Raw genomic sequence first — 22,280 nt, forward strand, 5'->3', positions numbered from 1 at the left:
CTCTATCACAGCGGGCATCTGTGTACATTCTTGTCAGTGTCTACGCGGTTCTCCTCTGGGAACAGCATCTCCGTGTTTGCTGTGTGTAACGTCCACCTTTGGATAAAGACTTGGTGTCGTTGTCAGTCAAGATCTCCTGCTGAGCATCCACCCCCGCCCAAGCCAGCAAGTCGGGTGTGCTCTTCTCAATTTTTTATCTGACAAGATACTGCAAATGTGTCAAACATTGTCCTGAAGGGAGGGAGTATCCAGTAATCTCTGTTTAGAGGCCTGTAACTGCTCTAATCCCTCGTAGTAAATACTGTTTTCAAAACAAAACAAAACTTAAAATACCTGATTGGCTGTATACCAAAGTTCCCTGTTCGGTACACTGAATTGGAAATAATTCCACAAGCAGATTCATTCTTTTGTTTAAGACAGGAACTATTTAGGGATTCCTTTATTCTTTGTATATCCAGTGCGAGGTGCTGGAGTGCATTCGTGGAAGAGAAATATCAGGTTCCCTGATCTTGGGGTATGCTCAGCTCAGTGACTTCAGAGTGCATGTGATCAGAGCGTAGTAGCAGACGTGGAGCATAGCCTGAGACGCAATCCCAGATTAAATTTGGTATTAAGTAGAGTGACAGTTAATCTAACTCTGAAAGTGTTAATTATGGATGTAAAGATGGGAACAGTAGGTACTGAGACTGCTAGAGGGGGAAGAGGGGATGGGGGCAAGGGCTGAAAAACTACCTATGGGGTGCTAGGCTCACCCCCTGGATGATGGGGTCATGTCTACCCCAAACCTCAGCGTCACACTATATACCCATGTTTGAGCCTGTGTATGTACCCCCTGAATAAAATAAACGTTGAATAATAAACAAAAATTTAAATTTAAAAACCTTTAATGCCCATTAGTTACTTTATAGTCTGTTTAAAGAATAGCCGGTTGCTCTCAGCCATTTCATTTGTTTCATTAATTGCATCTTTTTATTGACTCAGTCTGGTGAAGAAAAATACTCTTAACAGTTTGTATTAAAAAGTAGGTGCCACTATAAAATTCTAAGCTTTTGCTGAAAACCGTGACCTTTGATTGTTCATACCGGTAATTTATTTTTCATTTTTATGTTGCAATTACAACATTCAAAGCATTAGACTAAGATCTAATAATTTAGAAGCACCAGAGGCATTTTTGGGCCAGGATGACAAGCCTTTAATGACTGTCTTAGACAGTAAAAAAGCCACTGCAGTTGCTGTATGAATATTCATTTAAGAAGCATTCATTGGTAGGAAAGAAGTTGTAAATCTTTTAACATGTAAACTTCCAAAAAGATGAATAACATACTATATGCCCTGGTCATTCTTATTGAGTGTGTCTCCAGATATTTTTATCAAATTCATTTTACTGCTCTTTTTGCTTGTAAAAATAAAATAGTATTTCATTAGTTGAGCTCATTTGAATATTAGAAATAAACAGAGTTCATATCATGTGAAATTGCTGACAGCTCTTAAAATCAGTCCTGCACTTTGCCCAGAGGTATTAATCACATTGCTGGTTACATCTGTTCTTGGGAAAGAGAACCTGCCTTGACTGTGAATGGGGGTCCAGTTTGCCCCAGGTTTAGTGCCTGTGATACTCAGCAAATGTTGCCTGGTTCTTGACTAAATATGGATACCCTGTGATAAGAAGCTTTCAGCTGATTGGGCCTTATTTGTCTTGTTTTCTCTTACTGGGAAAGCAAAGACTGCTGAACGTAACTGATGTCAGAATAGGCCTGTGTTAGCTGTATACTATGTACAGGTCAAGCACATACCTCTTAATCGTAAAAATCAACTTAGAAAGGGGAACTGGATTCAGATCCAAGCAGTTCCATCCTAGCCCACACTCTTAGCCACAATTACAATGGCAAACAAACAAATATTTTTAAGTGTATGCACTATGATTTAGTGTTGCAAAGATTGTTTAGATTTTTAAATAGGCTTTAAATTTTAGAAAGTATAGATTTACAGCAAAATTGCAAATAGTACAGAGTGTTCCCCTATATATCCTGTACCCAGTTTTCCCTATTGACACCTTATATTAGTATGGTGCATTTTTACAATTAATGAACCAATGCTGACATACTGTTACTCACTGAAGTCCGTACTTTATTCAGATTCCCTTGGTTTTTACCCAGCGTCTGTACCCGTATGCCACACAGGATACCACATTATTTTCCTCATGTTGCTTTAGGCTTCTCTTGGTTGTTACCGTTTTTCATGCTTGCTTTGTTTTTGATGATCCTTGACCATTTTGAGGAATATTGGTCAGGTATTTTGTAGAATGTACCTCACGTGGAAAGCAGGTAATCTCTGTCTGAAATTTTTTTCATGGTTAGAGTGGAGTTCTGGATTTTGGGGAGGAAGACCACAGAGATAAAATGTCATTTTCCTTACATCCTACCTGGAATATGCTCTATCAACCTGACTTGTTGATTTGGGCCTCGAACACCTGGCCGAGGTCGCGTTTGTCAGGCTTGGCCACCGCAGAGCTGCTCCTTTTCCCTCCATACTGTCCTCTTCACAGGGAAGTCGCTGTGCTCCGCCCACACTTACGGAGTGGGGAGCCACGTTCCACCTCCTCGAGGGAGGAGTATTTCATATGGAAATTATTTGGAATTCCTCTGAACGGGAGGTTTGTGTTTTATTTATATCACTATGTATTCGTACACAATTTATTTTATACCTCTAGTTATAAGCCAACACTACTTTATGTTCTCGCCCAAAACATTCTAACTTCTGGCTGCAGGGAACTTTCTCAGTTGATTTCTGTGTCCATTTGACATATCCTTATCATTGTGGAGTTTTCTTTTTCTTTTTTTTTCCTTTAGCACCTTCTCACTTTCTGGCACCACAAGATGCTTCAGGCTTATTTTTTATGTTTCCTGCTCATATCCTAGAAGCAGCCATTTCTTCAATGTGCCCTGTTTTCTTTTACTAGAGAATAGTTTTAGAAAACAAGATTTGGGCACTACTTATGCTTATTGCTAATGAGTTTTCTTTGCTTCTAGGCCCTATGTAAAAGTTTTAACTTTTAAATTTTTTAAGCTGCTTGAGCTGCTACTAAGCAACTATTTCTGTTAAATGTTGGTGACCAAAAGTGTTAAATACATTGTTTTAAATTTGTTTTTCTTTGGGGAAAGAATGTTGTAGTTACAGTCGAGAATTGCCAAAAATGAAATTTAAAAAGAACAACACTTAGAAGAACATTTCTAAAAACATTTCTTAGAATTGCATAATTGTCTCAGTCAACTTGCTTTTATTATTTTTTCAAAATAATTTTTAATGATTTTATACAAAGCAGTGATTCCCTGGGTAATGATTTCACAATCATTACCTTTTGTGCTTCTCTTTTACAGTGGATATTTCATTTATTTAATTTGGATTAGAATTAGAAATACAAATGGGTCAGTAATTGAATTTACCCCTAGGAATCTTGCTTTTTGCTGGACATTTACTATCTTAATTACACAAAGGAAAAAGGGAAGCAGCAGTGTCTGTACCCAGGAGTTATTATCTAGTAGTTAATAACAAGCACTGTACAAGCATTGATCAGTCAAAGCAGGATATTTAGAAACAACCAGGAGACTATATCAGATGTATTCTGAGCAGATATCACCCCTGCCCCGGCCTAAAGAACTGCCACAAATCTTTAAAATATTGGCGTATAAATAATATGAAGTAGAAAAAAATTTAAACATGACATCTCAGTGATATTTCTGCAAAGGGAGGTGTTTTTTTAATAAAGAAATGACAGTAAAATTGATTTTCACTAGCTTTAAAGACAGTATCATCCTCTGTATGGTAAGATATTACTCTGAGAAACACCCCTTCATCTTTTCAGGTGAAAGGCAGCCTGTTATCACAGGCAGCCAACCACTGTAAAGCTAGTATTGAGAGAGGCTCTGAACACTTTTGGTTAAAAATGAAGCAAAAATCTGAGTTTTCATAGGGCTTCCTAACCTCCTGTTGAGGTATATGTAAGAACCCATCACCCATTATAGTAATCCAGGTATGTGATGTTGTGTTACAGTGACCTGCACGGTCTAGTGAGAGGCATTTGTTGTCAACACAGGGAAACTTACCACAGAAGATAAAATTTAGAAGAAAAATGAATGGTTATAATATTATTTCAGTGCATATGTGTGTGTGTGTGCATTTTTGTGTCTGTATATATATTTTCCTCCAGCAACATGTCATATGGTCAAGGAATTCCTGGGCGATTTCTGGTTTGGGAGAATAGGATGTGAACGTACCTCTGAAACTGACAGAATGATGTATTACCTTGTAGGTCACTGGAATAGAGTGCAGATGTGCTTAAGCATTTATGAAAATTTACCTATTGTCACAGAGGCCCCGTGCCACGTGAATCCTATGAGACGGTAAAGGAAATCTAACCAAAATTGAACTCTATTTCGGGTATAGCTTTTTCTGTGGTTTCATCATGACATTATACCCATTAAAGTATTTTTTGCCCTGATTATTAAAACTGTTAGGTTATTCAGTGACTTCACAGTCACAAAAGTTTTTTATATTTCCCAGGCAAGCAAAACCTCAATAGCATAAACTTAGTTTTGTCACTGTCCCCGGGATCACACTTCATATGAGCCAATAAATTTCCAGGAAACTGTAAGTATTATGTCACATGTGCAAAAATCTGATGTCTTTTTTGATCCAAACCTTTGCCAGACATTCAAGAGAGGTTAGGATGTAGTGAGAGTTTGTGAAAGACTGGAGCTCTCAGTAGGCCAAGTGTAGCGTAGCAACCGGCAGTGGTGAAAACCTGCCTGCAGGTACAAGAGAGCACAGGTAAAGGATTGTAGTTACAGTGTTAGTGTGAGAGAATTAATCTTCATTGTACCCGAGGGACCCAGTGTAATTCTTCAGAGACTTTTGTGGAAACTCTTCATGAAGGAGAAAGACATAGATCATTGTTGTGCCATAGAATCTCTGTGATAGTGGAAATGTTCTCTCTCTTTGTTGTGCAGTATGGCAGTCAGTAGCCGTTTTCATGTATCAGGGACTTGAAATGCGTTGAATGTGACTGAGGAATTGGATTTCAAATTTAATTTTAATTATGTTTTAAATTTAAATAGCTACATGTGGTTAGTGACGACCTTTTGGATAGCACAGCTGTGCATGGCTATGTTTGGAATGTCTACTCGTGAGATAACGTCTGTGAAAAACTGTGGCATGCGGCCGGGCGCAGTGGCTCACGCCTGTAATCCCAGCACTTGGGGAGGCCGACGCGGGCGGATCACGAGGTCAGGAGTTCGAGACCAGCCTGGCCCACATAGTGAAACCCCCGTCTCTATTAAAAATACAAAAATTAGCTGGGCAGGATGGCGTGTGCCCGTAGTCCCAGCTACTCGGGAGGCTGAGGCAGGAGAATCACTTGAACCTGGGAGGTGGAGGTTGTGGTGAGCCGAGATCACGCCACTGCACTCCAGCCTGGGTGACTGAGCGAGACTCCATCTCAAAAAACAAACAAACAAAAACCCACAAAAACTGTAGCATATAAAATGTTCCAAAAAAATGTTTACTTTTACGTTGAGGAAGTGTGATGTGTTTTTAAAACACCCACCCAGAGGTTAATAAATCTTCTGTTTTAACTTTCCCAATACAGTGCCATTGCTCATGTACCTCTCAAATTTCATGATGCAATGAGGAACCTTTAGAGCTGCAGTTACAGAGAAGTAAATGAAACCAGCATACCTCTCTTCATTGTGTGCCACCCCCGCGTGAGAGAGAACGTAATGATCAATTTGTATCCATTTCGTTCCCCAGCACTGGGGAATCAAGTGAGCAAGATTTAGGATGTTCGGCTGCTTTTGCCATTTCGGTGTATGTTTGAATAAAAGGGAGAGTTTGAAAGGGGACACAAAGTCAGGGAAGAAAGAAAAGAAGGCCTAGGATTAAAGAGGGAGGAAAAGAAGCGTGAGTCCCTGGAGAGCTGCGATACCGTCCTAGCCGATGGCAGCTCGGAACCGTCCTAGCCGATGGCAGCTCGGAAGACCTGATTGTAGATTTGCAGGAAACGTGCTGCTGGTGGAGGCCGTCTCTGAGGAAGTAAGACAGGACCACTAGGGCTGTGTCTAACGTAACCCTAAGGCCTCTCCGTCCCTTCTGCTGATGACGACTAGCAGCTACTTTGGATCGGATTTATACTGTGGGGAAGAAGCCTGGAGAGAAACGTGGGGTGCCAGGGTGATAGTGGTGGGTGGGTGAGTGGCGGCTTGCCGTCTCTGTACATCAGGCCAAACCACAAGGCCACGACTGGGGCTGCCTCTTTTGTCACAGGTACTTAGCCTAGTATCCTGCGTAGTCTAGAGTTTTATTGAAGGGTACATAAAAAAATCATACAAATAAACATGTTCTGAAGAATATATTCATCAGTACAGTCTAATTTAAATCTCCAGAGAGTTGGTAATTTTGCTTTTTATGGGCAAGTCTTTTCATTGAACTATTTCTATTTCTATTACTGTGTTTTAAATGTTAATTTATTCTTCAAATCTCTTCTTCCTTACTTCCACCCCAGAATGTTTTCAGATGTGTATATTTCTACCAGTGTGGCTCTCAGGTTGTCTCTAATTTGTCAGAGGCTGTAGGACTGTATTTTCTTAACTGGATGTAATAAACGAGATATGATGATAAATGGGACCTAAGGATATTTCTCATGAGGAATACTTTTGTTTGTCTTCACCTGTTTTATTGGGTTTAACTAGAATATAGAATGAAAAACAATCTTAATATGACTTCTCTGTTTTCTTAGCATATTTTGTTCTTAATTTGGCTCTGCTTATTAGAACTCCTCCAAGATTTCCTATAATCATTACACTAAAAGCCTCCTTTATCAATTGAAATGCATCTTTTGTAACTACATTTACTATTATTTTTTGACTTCACCTTTTACCTTTTTAAAAGCAATGAATGCATTACTCTTGCCAAGAAAATGGGAAGATCCCAGGAGGACTTATTGCTCTCCTTTTTCCCTAGAGAGAGCTAATCTCAAGTTTACTCTTTGTTTATTAATAATTTGATTGAAATACATTTAGTCTCTTTTAAAGAATATGTAATCATTATTTTTACATATTCTTTTACTCTTTTAAAGAATATGTAATCATTACAATCATTACTAATTTTATTTATTTTCCCTCAATCCTTTTAAAGTTACAAGGAAATAATAGTGCATTTTAACACTGATAGATACCATGATTTTGGATTTTATTTTATTGTAGCATTTACATTAACTGCAAATCTTAGCTTTAAAAAAAGCTACACATAGGTTAGGCTCATGCCTGTAATTCCAGCACTTCGGGAGGCTGAGGTAGGAAGATCGCTTCGGCCCAGGAGTTCAACACCAGCCTGGGCAACATAGCAAGACTTCATCATTACAAAAGAAAGATAAAAAATGAGCCAGGTTATTTTGGAGCTGTCAGATTTAATGGCTGCCCTGCTGGGTCCCAAAGTTGCATGGGTTCTGTAGCCCCTTTCTTTTCGCCAATTTCTTCAATTAAACCTCTTTTCTTATAAATTAATAAAGTAAATAGATAAAATAAAAATTAGCTGAGCATGATAGCACATGCCTGTGGTTCCACCTGCTTGGGAGGCTGAGGAAGGAGGATCGTTTGAGCTCAGGAATTCAAGGCTACAGTGAGCCATAATAATGCCGCTGCACTCCAGCCTGGGTGACAGAGTGACACCTTGTTTCAACAACAACAAAAACAACAAAAGCCACACATAGCCTCTTCTGTATCCAATTGTAAGTGAAAGTTCTTAAAATCTTCAATGTATTATTTTTAATTTTTTCCATAGTAACAACACTCCAGTGTTTTAAGATGTTTCAGATCGTATCTGTTTTTGTGCAGTGGTTCTCAAACTTCAGGGTGCATCGGAATAACTCATTTATTAAGGCTGGGTGGGACTCAACTGAATTTGAACAAGTTCCTGGCTTTCTGATGCTGCTGGTCTGCGGTCACACTTCAGGAATGACTGCGTTGTCGTATTTGATTCTTACAAGAACCCAGTGAGATCTTGGGCAGATACAGACAAGGAAAATGAGGCTTGAAGACATTCGTGATTTTTTTCCAGCAACACATCATGAATTAATGGTTGAACAGATAGCAGAACTCATGAAGACCTTTCTAGTTTTCTCCTGCTCATGGCGAGAGTTCAGTTCCCAAACAACATCTCTCTGATTTCAAGTATGTTTGATCTTTTTGTCTTATTCTTTTCAGAGCTATTCATATGTTTGGATACACACCCCTAATATTCACATTTATTTATAATATATGCTTAAAATTTTCTTGTCTTTCAGTTATGTGACTAATTTTTGTGCCTAGAGATGTTCTAAAAATGCAGTGTCTTTCTGTGAAACAAAACCTTACATAACTTGTTAAGGTCACCCAAGGTTAATCATGAGGAAAAATGTCGAGTTTTTTTACCCACTAGCCTAGTCTTCTGGCATTTTTTCACTCTAGCTTGTGGTGATGGTTCTAGGCAGGACCATTATTTGTGGGTCCAACAAATGAGGAATGATCCAAGACAAAGAATCTCAAAACCACATCACCAGACCCTAGCAGAAGAACCCTGTACTGATTTCAAGGATGTTTTTACATTTTGCTGCTTCCATGGAGAACTGATAGTCGGTTTTTAGTTGGTACCAAAGCATTGAAACTCCTGCGTGTAAGACAGGGACACACAGGATGAGCCGTGAGGCTCGTTTTCTCCGTCTCCGCCTCAGTTTCTCTCTGAATTCCCTTCGGGTATTCAGTATGTGGAGCGTGTGGACTCGTGTCTTGCACCCAGTGCCAGCCAGCCATCAGGATTTACCTGTTGACTATTGCATGGTAAGCTTTGCTAGTATAGTGAGGAAATGCTATATGCTTTTCTGATACTGGCTTTTCTAGTTCCTACTTCTCATTTTCTCTTGCTTTCCTCCTTCTGTTCTACTTTGATTTGAGGGCTCCTGAAATACCTTAATCCAAAATAGAAATAGGGAGGGAAAAAATAATAGCTGGAGAACAAGTTAAAAGTCTTGACCTCGACTATCTTCTCTTATTTAGTATAGTGTTGGCTTTTTGTGTGTGAGCTGGGGAGGGGGACAAAGAAAATCATGATTTTAAAAAAATTTAGTCTAATTGAGTAGTAGTTTAAATCAGTGTGCTTCAGCGACTTCCCCACTTCCTGTGCTTCCTTTCTTTTTTCTTTTTTTTTGAGACAGAGTCTCACTCTGTCACCAGGCTGGAGTACAGTGGTATTATCTCAGCCCACTGCAACCTCCGCCTACCGGGTTCAAGTGATTCTCCTGCCTCAGCCTCCCAAGTAGCTGGGACTACAGGTGCCTGCCACCACGCCTGGCTAATTTTTGTATTCTTAATAGAGATGGGGTTTCACCATATTGGCCAGACTGGTCTTGAACTCCTCACCTTGTGGTCTGCCCTCCTTGGCCTCCCAGAGTGTTGGGATTACAGGTGTGAGCCACTGCGTCTGGCCTCCTATGCTTTCTAATGCTGAAATAAAGCTCTCAGTATATGCTACGGTCTGTGTGTGGTGCTTTATATGCACTATTTTAATCAATCCTTTGTTAAGCGGTATTATTTTGAGGAAACAGATTGAGAGCGGTTATGTAACATGGCCAAGGTCTGACACTTAGTAAGTGATAGACTTGGGTCTTAAATACTAGTCTTTTGGACTTTGGCATTTAGGGATGACTAGCCTGTATTACCTTTCCTTTGAGATCCTTCCTCAGATAGGAGGTGAATTTAATAATTTGGATTTCTTGGAATAAATTAGACTCCACAAAAACAGAATCCTGACTTTAAAACTGGGCTCCGTATTTCCCCTTGTTTGTTACTGTGCCAGTTCCCTTCAACATGTGCTTGAAAAGAGAAATTTACATGCTGCTTTTAGAGACGCGTGTGTCTCCTAAGCACGTACAACTGACAGTATTTTGCCTTTGCTGTGCCTGCAAGTTTTTATTTTAGTTATTTGGGCTTTAAAAGCAGCATATGATGGAGTTTCAATTTGTCTTAAAACCACAGAGTGCTACCATGATGCGCGCATCAATAAACTGTAGAGTGTCTCTTTCTTTATCTTGCCCATGGAGATGTCTGACAGCTTTCAGAAAAAGAGGCAGCCACCTAAGTGACTCATGTCACCCACTTGTAGGGAGATAGTTGAGAATTTCTCCCAGAGTACATCCATTAAAAATCACTTCTTTAGCCTCTCCTGTGTCTTTAAAAGCTTTTCATCTTTCCTATTTTGTCTTACATGTCCCTTCTTGTTACAGGAGTATGTATTTTAATAACAAATTTAATATAGTATTCAGTCTTAGAACCAGTTAATGTGAGCTGTATAGCAAAAACAAACATCCAGTCATCCAGTCATGCTCCAATACGGAATAACCGTTACCCATGCTTGCGTTGTTCCCTTGCTCCCGAGTAGCTTTGAGAAATGTCATTCCTGTGTGTCTCAGCTTCCTTATCTCTACAAAGCTGATGATAGCGTCTCCTTAGATATTTGTACGCGTTGGATGAAATAGTGTGCATTGTAGAAGAAACCACGCTATAGTGGGGTGGGAGGGATGACATGGCAGTGAGGGGCCTTTCTCTTTAAGAACTTAGAAGTTTGCCTTCTGGAAAACAGTTATAAAATCAAAACCCATGGCTAGTTCGTGCTTCAGCAGCACATATACTAAAAAATTAGAGTGAGACACAGAAGATTAGTATGGCTCCTGTACAAGGGCGACATGCAAATTTGTGAAACACTTCATATTTTTAACATAAAGAAGCACAATGGCTAAAGAAGGATACAGACCCCCCTTTTTTTTTTGGAGACAGGATCACGCTCTGTCACCCAGGCTGGAGTGCAGTGGCGCGGTCTTGGCTCACTGCAGCTTTTGCCCCACAGGCTCCAGTGATCCTCCTTACTAGCCTCCCGAGTAGCTGGGACCACAAATGTGCACGACCACGCCTGGCTCTTTTCTGTGTTTTTAGTAGAGATGGGGTCTCACCATGTTGCCCAGGCTGGTCTCAAACTCCTGAGTTCAAGCCATCCACCCACCTCGGCCTCCCAAAGTGTTGGGATTACAGGCGTGAGCCACCACGCCTGGCCACAGACCTCTTAAAGAAACACATTATGGGCAGGCTTATCATCGATCTCTTAACATAGATATTTGAAAAAAAAATGTCAACCACAAATGTTAGTAACTTGTGGCACTTTTAAAAAGCAAACTTATTACAGAGTTTCTGTTTGGGATGACAAAAGTCTTTTGGAAATAGTGGTGGTGGTTACACAACATTTTGAATTTAATGCCATTGAAGTGTACACTTAAAATGGTTAAAGTGAAAATTTTATGTTATATGAATTTTTTTTTTTTTTAAAGTCAGTAAAGTGAATATTCGCAGGGCTCCATTAGGCATTATTTAGGCCAGAGAAAGCTAGAACTAGGACCATATGCACAGATCCTGTGGCAAGGAGATCCTCTTTTCAGAGTCCAGTCTGGATTCTGATCGCTCACGTTCGCGGCTGTATTTCTAGCCCTAAGCCAGGACATGCTGGATGAATGAATAGTCTGTTGTGCTTCTCGGTTTATGCAACTTGTTGCTCTTGCTGTGGTGCCAGACACAACAATATTCTGATTATAGTTTGACTTCCTATGCAGGGAGAAAACATGAAGGTCAGAGGCTCAGTGTCCGGTCCTTTCACCCATTCGTATTTTTATTGTAAATTAATAAATCGATATTTATTATACATTCTTAAAAATCCCCAAACAAGTTCAAGCTTTACAACTTGACACCAAGAGGTCTACTAGATACTTTTTATCAAGACCGCCCTCAGTGCATGTGAGGACTGTGAACCACCGAGGCTCCTGAGACCATGATGAAGAGAGCTGTTCTCAGGGGCACTTGCTAGTAATATTTCCATCAACAAGTGCTCACGTGAAACGAGTGCTTCAAAATGGGTTTCTCGTACTTTGCATCGTCATTATCTCCAAGGAATGGGTTCCATTACTGTGGGGTTGGTTGGTTGCTTGTTTGTTTAATCCATAGTTTCCTATTCAAACAATGACTTGTTAATCACGTTTGTTTCAAAAAAGATGAATAAAAATTTACCGGTCTCTTTAGGGCTGCAGTCTTGCTTAGAAATGAACGGAATCTGGAAATATTTTAATTAAGAAATGTAAAAGTTTCAAAGCTTGTAGTTTTAAGATGTGCTTGTTTTTTCACAGTGGAGCTACTGAAAAATCCCTCAGCTACTTGCTTTACCATTGTGTTTTCTGCAATGATCCTCTCGAGCATTTTAAAAGAAAAAAATTTGTGCCAAATTAGTTTTAAAAATTATTCCTTGCTTTCTGTTCTCTTCATGTCCATGTCTTGTGTTTCTTTGCCTGAACACAGTACATAAGAACCTTATAGTTTTCTCAGAGTGCTTTTGAGTCCTCATTTGATACCTTTTCCACTCTTCATTCCCATTTGTTTCTCCTTTCTTTCTTTTTTCTTTTTCTTTTTTTTTTCAAGACGGAGTCTCGCTCTGTCGCCCGGGCTGGAGTGCAGTGGCCGGATCTCAGCTCACTGGAAGTTCCGCCTCCCGGGTTCACACCATTTTCCTGCCTCAGCCTCTCGAGGAGCTGGGACCACAGGCGCCCACCACCTTGCCCGGCTAGTTTTTGTATTTTTTAGTAGAGACGGGGTTTCACCATGTTAGCCAGGATGGTCTCGATCTCTTGACCTCGTGATCCGCCCGCCTCGGCCTCCCAAAGTGCTGGGATGACAGGCGTGAGCCACCTCGTTTCTCCTTTCTTCAACGCAGATCTTTTGACCGGAGCTGTGGAACTGGGGTCGGAGTTGAGCTCGATCACCTACTTATTTAGGGCATGTCACACCTACTTTGTATGTTTGTGCAGCAGACGTTTCTTCTCCTGTGTTTCCTCATTTTACATTCCTCTCTTCGGTCACAATGAGAAGTTCCGTGAGACCTCTTGCACAATGACTCTAGGGGGCTTCAGAAACGTTCTGCTGTGAGGGAACCACGCCTGTGACGTGAGAGAGTGTGAGACTGGGAAGCAGAAGAGCGGACTTCCATACGGCCTTTCCCACCACGTGGCTGAGGAGCCGCTGTTGCGAACCTCTTGCCCTGGTGGGATTCTGGTAAGTATTCAGAGGGGTCCTTGGGAGAGGAGCAGCGCTGTCCACATGGACGGTGCTGGACTCCCACAGGCCGAGTTTTCATTGTCTCTTGGTTTTGGGGCTGGTATGCAATGAACTTGGGTCTTCTTCTGAGGCCTTTCAGAAAGTTAGCAATTAAACAAGAATTTTAAATTCTGTTTTTTAAACTCACCCACCATGCTGTTCTCTAGTTTCAGAGTACTTGTACGTGGTAAGAGGCTGTGAGGACAGGTTGTGAGAGACTTTGAAATGATAAAAAAAAAAAACAAAAAAACCACGAAACCAAAACTCTGTCTGTCTAGCTCAACCATCACATTAGCTGTGCCTCTCACTGTCTGAGCTGTACTAGAATTGTGCATGCTATAAAAAATAGACCGTAAAGCACCTGGTTCTGGTCCATAAAATGCCCGTTGTGTTTGGAGAATGCAATGGATTATGGTCCTATGCATATTGACTAGTTTTGCAAATTTTACATATTGCTGGCATTTCTGAAGCTTATCTATTTGTTTCTTCTCTGAATTCTTTTCAAAATCAGACTTAGCATCTTACTGGTTCCCTAATTAGTGAGTTAAATCTTTCATATGTGTTTATTAATTTTGAGAATCATTATTTTACTTTACAGAAAATTATTTCTTAACAATACAGTAAAAAAAAAATCCCCACAATTCTGGGAATTCTGGGAATTATTTGTGTTACTTTGAGCAAAGTACTGAGCTCTGGTTTTCCTCATTTAAAAAAAATAGTGAGGTTTGGCTGGGCGCAGTGGCTCACGCCGGTAATCCCAGCACTTTGGGAGGCCGAGGTGGGTGAATCATGAGGTCAAGAGATCGGGACCATCCTGGCCAACATGGTGAAACCCCGTCTCTACTAAAAAAAAACTACAAAAATAAGCTGGGCGTGGTGGCACACGCCTGTAATCCTAGCTACTCAGGAGGCTGAGGCAGGAGAATTGCTTGAACCTGGGAGGCGGAGGTTGCAGTGAGCTGAGATCGCGCCACTGCACTCCAGACTGGGTGACAGAGTGAGACTCTGTCTGAGGAAAAAATAATAACAATAATAAAATAAAAAATAGTGAGGTTTGACCGAGACAAACCTCTAGTCTGTGATTCTATGGTTTTATGATTCTATGATTCTACAATTTAATATTCTCTAAGCCCAAGGTCCATGGGCCTATGTTTGTTAATATTTAGGTGAAATGGCATAAAATCAAGGAACTAAAGTATCTTCTGTATGTAAAAATTGCGTAAGTTCTTTTTGGTATTTGTAGCACACATGTGCACATAAATTACTATTACACAAGATACTTTGGTGTTTGTAATTCTTAAAAAGGAATTACCAACATGGCAAAACCCTGTCTCTACTGAAAGTACAAAAATTAGCTGGGCCTGGTGACAGGCACCTATAATCTCAGCTACTCAGGAGGATGAGGCAGGAGCATCGCTTAAACCCAGGAGGCGGAGGTTGCAGTGAGCCAAGATCGCGCCATTGTACTCCAGCCTGGGGGATAGAGAGAGACTCTGTCTCCAAAAAAAAAAAAAAAAAAGGAATTATATTGCTTGAATTGTTATTGACAATTTTCAGTAGTGAGGAAACGAAGGGTGAGCATTCTCCAGGCAACTTTTTAGATAAGAAGAAAAATTTATTTGCCTTTACAAATTCTTGGCATATAACACCCTTAGTGCTTATAGAAAATGATGGCTGTTATTGAAGTCTGTGACTTCTTAAAACCATTATTAAGTTCAAAAAGCATTTCTAAAACATCCAGCCTTACAGAGCATTGCATTAGGAAATGTAAGAAACAAATGGCAACTTTTATCCCTGTTGTTCGGGTAGTCACTAGTAAGCGTTAATATGGTAGTATGTCTGAGTGGCCCCAGGCTACTGTAACAAAACACTGCAGACTGGGTGGCTTAAAAAACGGAGGCCGAGACGGGCGGATCACGAGGTCAGGAGATCGAGACCATCCTGGCTAACACGGTGAAACCCCGTCTCTACTAAAAACACAAAAAATTAGCCGGGTGAGGTGGCCGGCGCCTGTGGTCCCAGCTACTCGGGAGGCGGAGGCAGGAGAATGGCGTGAACCCGGGAGGCGGAGGTTGCAGTGAGCTGAGATCCGGCCACTGCACTCCAGCCTGGGCCACAGAGCGAGACTCCGTCTCAAAAAAAAAAAAAAAAAAAAAAAAACGGGAATTCATTTTCTCACAATTCTCGGGACTAGAAACCTAAGACAAGGTTCTGGCCCACTAGGTTTCTGGTGAGGACTTTCTTCCCGGCCTGCAGATGGTGCCTCCTTGCTGAGTCCTCACATGGCCCTTCCTCATGCAAGCACACAGGGAGGAAGGGGGCAAGTCAGTGAGCTGTCTGGTCTCTACCTCTCAGGCCACTAACCCTATTGTATCAGGTCCCCACCCTTACGGCCTCATTTAACCTTAATTACTGTCTGAGAAGCCCCTTCTCCAAATAGATCCGGAGGGTTAGGGCTGCAAGGTAAGAATTTTGGGAGGACACAAACATTTAGTCCATAATCTGTGATACTGTTAGAAGCAAGAAGCCACGTATCTGAGGTACAGATTGAGGATGGCAAGAAGTAGTCTCCGCAGAGGAGGCCCGGTCACTGTTGAAGACAGCCAAGAGTTGGTGAGTTTGATGCCAATCTGGGTGCTTCTGTAATTAGAAGATACTAATTATACTGACCCATTACTATTTATCTGTTCTAACCTTTCATTGGTTACAAGGTTTTCCCAACAGGAAAAAAGGGCAATATACTTGCTGTTCTTTCTTTTTGCATTTTAAGCCTGAGACCTCTTTGGGTCATGATATATATATATATATTTAGATTCTGTCAGCATGTGTAACAACATCCCAGAAAGGACTAGTGTTTTATGTTCTTTTAACTCTTGGTTTTTCTGCCTAACCGCCTTTACTGGTTTGGTGCTCTTGGGAATACTGCCTCTTAGGGAAAAATAAAACCTGATCTTTTGTGGATCTTGGAGTGGCTTACTTGGTTTAATATAATCTAGTACGTGGAAAGGTGGAGTTATTTTAAGTCCTTCGGCTTTACTTCCATGCCTAATGCCTTTTCTCATCATTTATTAAAGCGCTTTGACTTTGATATGTATCACGTTAGCACCTTGTAAATCCTTTTAGTAATACCTTTCTATGATGAAGGTGTAAACACCGCTGTTTCTACCGCATGTACTTCTCCCTCCGTGTCATTTTTATGGGACTTTAAACCTGCTAATGTTCCAGGTTATTAATTTAAAACAGCCAGCCACATAGTAGAAGCTTCTTTCTCATCTGTGATGTCCTGACCTCATTTTACCTGTTTCCTTTTCAAATTCAGTTTGGAAATCTCAATTTTCATAATCTTTTGAGCTACTACTTCACTTCCCTGATGTATACAATTTAGCAACCTTATTATTTTCAAGACTTTATACCAGGAGCACACATGAAATAATTACTTTTTGTTTTGGCTGCTGGACATACTCCCCTAGCTAGTCAGGATTTTTATTTAATTATCTTTCTTCATCTTGTAGGAAATGGAATTCCTATTTGCATTTTCCCTGATTTCTCACCTTGCTTCTTCTTAGCCTTGTTCTGACAATGTTTAAGGCATTTAGCTTGGACGTTGTTGGGTTTTTGTATCTCTTATGCCAACCTTCTTGTATTTAGCTACATGGTTAGAGCTGCCCAATTAATTGGCATCCAGTAAACTGTATTAGGGCTTATGCTTGAAAATGCTTTGAAGACTCAGTTGATGTTTTCTTTGTAGTTTCTAGTTATTCCTCAAGTTTGTAAGTTAGTCTAATTGGAAAGTATTGTCTGGAAAACTGCCTCGTTTACATGCAGATTTCACTGATTGCCCTGGGCTCGTACAGACTTTGCAGTCCTTTTGTTGATGGAGTTTCTCTTATATGAAACACTTTAGCTACCTGTCCTTGGTTCCGGACTCTCGCTTTCAAAAAGCAACATGGACAATTTAAAGGGGCCTTAGATAAAAGCCAAAAATATATTTAGAAGATAAAGTTAAAGGGGCTACAAGTATTTAATCTGCTAAACATAAGGGTGTAGAGGAATTTAGCGATGTGCTAACTGTGTCTTCTCTGTATTAAGTATGTGCTCATTTGTACTTAGGGGCTCACTTAGTGTCTTCCCAGCCAGATCGGGAAAACCTGGTGTTGTGATTTTGCTTCAGTATCATCATTAGGAAGGATTTAGGCTTGACCAATGGAAGAGACGTTGAACCCTGGAATGAGTGTCTGGGGAGGAGAGGCATTGTGGGAATGACCTCTTGAGTCTCACTTCCTAGATAAGATGAATTATGGGTAATGAAGGTGAAAGTTTTAAGGTGTCTTCCAGATACAGGATTCTCCTCTGATTGCTGTCATCAGTTTTATTTTTCTAATTGTGACTCAACGTGCTTTATATGGCGGGAGAACAACAAGGTGCATATAACTGTTTCATAAATGTATTTCTTGACTAAGGCTGGGGAACAGGCCCAGGTAGACTGTCATGTGGGTACTGGAAGGAGCACTGGACTGGGAGTCATGTGTCTAGGTGAGAACCCAGCTTTGCATGTAAGTGGCTACCCGACCCTGAGCCTGTTACGGTATCACTTCAGTCTGCAGTTGTCCCTTTTTACTGTGTGGGAGATTGGTCAGAATAATTCTCAGGTCCCCTCTGGATCAGTTCCATGTGTGACAGTGGGAGTCAGGTGATAATGATCAGGGAGGAAGAGGTGATAGACGGGCCGAGAGATGTGAAGAGTAAGTGGAGTGAAGGCCGAGGTCATAGGAGAAAGGGGAAGGGAGGGAGACGGCGAGGAGGGTTTTTCAATGGGGAATTGATAAGAGTGTTTGTGGCTACCAGGAATGGAGTTTTAAAAGTTTTAAAAGTTGATCTCTTTCTCTCTCTCTTTAATGTGCTGGATTTCAGTTGTGATGAGAACAACAGCCATAAGTTTTCACTCAGTCTCTCTTTTTAAAAATTAGATTAGTTTGGCAGAATTTAAGATGGTTAACTCAATTTTCTCTTTCTGTTTCTTATATAAGTAGGTTAAAATAGTGCTCTTTCTTTGAAGATTTCAAATAATTCTTTTTATTATTAAAAATGCCCCCCTGTGAAATAAGCAAAGGTAATTATCTCTACCTTATCATTGGGGAAATGAAGGTACGATGTGATTAAACAATTTATTTGGGAATCTAGTATGCTGGTGTTAGAATTCATTTTTCAAATCTCTCTACTTGGCTTTTCTGCTTTAAGTTGTGTCTGTGTATCTGGAGGATCTGTTAGCCCACTGGTGCTTGGCACACGGGTTGTAGAAGCACTAATATGTCTCAGAGATGGACATCATTCATCCTCTTGAACTCATCTTGAGGACTAGATCCCCAAAGCAGACCCCATGTGTCTGTTTCATAATTCAGTAACTGAATTTTCTTATAAATAAAACCATACAAGTTAAGAAAAATCACATACCTATGGGGTATTCTGACATGTCCTGTGTTTTTGTGTAGAGGTCTTCAGTTGCACAAAGTGTGAATCATGAAATGTTATAATTTATACTATTTTCTTTGAATTTCTTGAGTCCTGTAGATGTCAGACAGGATGTCAGATGTACTGCCATTACTGAATAGTCTCAGCTCTGAGGAGTGGAGAGGATGTCAGCTGACAGCCTGAAATACTTGGCATTAATTTTGTAAGTACACAGATTCCTTACATCACAGCCGAGGATAATGTCAAGGATACCTCTTATTTCTTCTGGAGCTGACACTAGCGCATCTGTTTGAAGGTCGGATGGAGGGAGAGTACAGGAAAACCTTTGTCCCTCAGTGCAGTCATTTGTATTGCCAATGTTTAAAATATACTCTAGGTGAGACATTGATTTGCCTTGCTCTCTCGAGACACTGCTTTGCATGGCCATTTCTCTCAGTGGAGTGAAACCTCTGTTCACAAGAGCACTTGTTTGGACATCACGGAGGCCCGTGGTTCCTACTGCTTCTCAGGGATGGGAATGCATGTGGAGAGATGAGTGATAGTCATTTTCGTAGTTAAGTGATCACTTTATCTCTAGGAAACAAATAGAACCCATATGATGTACATATTATGGTAGAATATATTCCTTGCCTGATGTTTTGTTGCTTTTAAAGCACATCACATCTCTTTATGGCTCCTGACGTCTCATTTTCTGTTTGTGTCAGTTCTGGGGAGTGTTTATGAAAGGGAGGCCTCTCTTGCTGGAAACTAGTTATAGTGATTACCCACTCTCTTCTGCCCTCCTGAGTTTTTGTGTTTTTTTTTTTTTTTGAGATGGAGTCTCGCTCTGTGGCCCAGGCTGGAGTGCGGTGGCACGATCTCGGCTCACTGCAAGCTCTGCCTACCAGGTTCAAGCAATTCTCCTGCCTTAGCCTCTTGAGTCGCTGGGACTACAGGTGCCTGCTACCACGCCTGGCTAATTTTTTTTTGTATTAAGAGACGGGGTTTCACCATGTTAGCCAGGATGGTCTTGATCTCTTGACCTGGTGATCCACCTGCCTCGGCCTCCAAAGTGCTGGGATTACAGGCATGAGCCACCACGCCTGGCCTAACCCTCCTGAGTTTTAAAATCAGGTGGCAAACATTTGCATCAGTCTCCAAAATCAAATCTTCATGACCTTGAGTGGAAGGTATAAGATAGAATAAGTAGTTTATACATGTATGTATGGGTACGTAGATATATATATATACACACACCCATACATACACACACACACACACACACACAGATTGTTTTCTGATATACATATATATGTATATATGTTTTCTAATATATGTGTATATATATTTTTTCTACTATATATAGATACATATTTTCTAATATATCTATATTAGAAATCTGTTTTCTTTGTTTTTTGTTTTTTTCAGACAGAGTCACACAGGCTGGGTGCAGTGGCACAATCACGACTCACTGCAACCTCAACCTCCAGGGATCAAGTGATCCTCCCACCTCAGCCTCCAGACTACCTAGGACTACAGGCATGCACCACCACACCCAGCCAATTTTTTTTTTTGGAGATGGGATCTTGCTATGTTGCCCAGGCTGGTCATGAACTCTTTGGCTCAAGTGATCATCCCCCCTTGACCTCCCAAAGTACTGGGGTTATTGGCTTGAGCCAGCATGCCTGGCCTCATGTTTCCTTTTAACTGAGTACTTAATTCACGCCTTTTCCTCTTTTGACTGCTACTCTGATAACAAGTAGGTCCCCACCTTTGAAGAACATTGCATCTGACCAGACTGAGGGCCAGTGTGAACATGGGCCCCAGACCAGAGCTTTTGGAATAACAAGGAACAGCAAAAACTAATATTTCCCTTCGTTTAGAAAGAGACTGTGGATGGGAGGGTCCAAATCTCCACTCTCCACACATGGAAAGCACGGAGCTCAATGCCAACATGGAAACCAAAATTTATCAGGAATGAAAGGTAGTATAACCCCTCATATTCTCAAGGTTAAGATGTGTTTTGAGAGATGCGTATCTGACCATCTTCTAGGAGAAGTGGCCTCACTCCAGCACTTTTAAAAGATGTTTTTCTTTCTATTGCATTTCCCAAAGGGATATTAAAGCTACTAAAAGAGATCTGATGAATCAGAATAAATCAGCTGTCTCATAAGAAACATTCCTAGATGATGATTTTTAGTTGCTGAGATTATTCAGCACATTATTTCCAAGTGGCAAAATTGAGGGCAATCTGAGAATATAGAATTCAGTGGTGGCAACATTTGCTGACAGATTTATATGCAGGACACACATACATACAACCCCTATTTTTTCAGTGTATTTGTCAAGAGATCAAGACCCCTCATCACCAAAATAAGTTATTTTGTGCATTACAGTGAAGAGGACAACAGAAGGAAAGACGCTTTCTTGGAGGGCAATTGAAAGGCCTTCTGCGAAGGTTCCTATCACTCTGAAGTGGAAGGACTGGAGCCTAGTGCCTTGTGGCTTTCATTCACTTGACCTCTCCTCTTCTTTGGTGCAGTCACCTCACTGGAAGCTGTTTCTTCTACTTGTTCTGCTGGCTGCTTCTCGTCCTCTTGGGGATAGAGGTTTGAGTATTTCTGCATACATTCCTGCATGGCCTTGAACTGGTTTATATAGTCTAAGCCCTTGAATCCTCCATCCTACAATGGAAGCAGGAAAAGGTTGACTTGAACTGTTCCCTACAGGGGCCTCTGGCCATTCCCCTCAGGCCTGAGTAGTTTCAGTTAATGTATCCATTTGGCAGTATCAATCCGTGCTCCTCACAGGGATCCTGCAGTCATCAGCCACCAACTCTGCATTGATTGGAGTCTAATGGGTTTTGTTTTTTTTGGTTACAAATATGATTCAGTCTTTCCCTTCTCGCTAGCAGTAGAACATGGTTGCAGGCCGGCACTTAGACCTCACAGAAGCAGCAGTGGCAGCTCAGTTTTATTAAAGACAAAGAAATTTCTGTTTATTGAAACTCGCTCACTTTTGGGATCTTCAAATGAAGAGAAAAAGGTCTGCTTGCTGAGGAGGCTGTCATGAGAGAGATGGAGTGGATCTGCCTATTAATATTCTGTAGCCCTGCATGCACTGGTCCATTCATTCATTTGCTTATTTCAGTAAATATTGATTGAGCAGGTACGATGCGGCAAGCACGAAAATACTTCCACAAAGCAAGTAACTCCAGTGGAGCCTCTCCCACATCAGTGGTATTTTTGGCTAATACTCTGTCTACAGCATTTCTCAACTGTATGTAAATGACTCCCGGTCTAGGAGATTTAAAATGGTGTTGGGCCGGGCGCGGTGGCTCAAGCCTGTAATCCCAGCACTTTGGGAGGCCGAGACGGGCGGATCACGAGGTCAGGAGATCGAGACCATCCTGGCTAACATGGTAAAACCCCGTCTCTACTAAAAAATACAAAAAAAAAAAAACTAGCCGGGCGAGGTGGCGGGCGCCTGTAGTCCCAGCTACTCCGGAGGCTGAGGCAGGAGAATGGCGTGAACCCGGGAGGCGGAGCTTGCAGTGAGCTGAGATCTGGCCACTAACTCCAGCCTGGGCGACAGAGCAAGACTCCGTCTCAAAAAAAAAAA

At 41.1% G+C, this 22,280-nt stretch overlaps 1 protein-coding gene, 1 non-coding gene and 1 pseudogene across 2 annotated transcripts in view; 2 read left to right on the plus strand and 1 right to left on the minus strand.

The window, feature by feature from the left end:
- SMYD3 (SET and MYND domain containing 3) overlaps positions 1 to 22,280 on the plus strand; it is a 758,954-nt gene that overhangs the window by 304,365 nt on the left and 432,309 nt on the right. The window lies entirely within an intron of this gene.
- LOC111545336 lies at positions 10,694 to 10,798 on the plus strand. Its single transcript, XR_002732405.1, has one exon. It is a non-coding gene; the product is annotated as a U6 spliceosomal RNA (small nuclear RNA).
- On the minus strand, positions 21,125 to 21,581 carry LOC111545284 (annotated as a pseudogene).

Source organism: Piliocolobus tephrosceles, chromosome 1 (assembly GCF_002776525.5).
Source record: "Piliocolobus tephrosceles isolate RC106 chromosome 1, ASM277652v3, whole genome shotgun sequence".
Lineage (NCBI taxonomy): Eukaryota > Metazoa > Chordata > Mammalia > Primates > Cercopithecidae > Piliocolobus > Piliocolobus tephrosceles.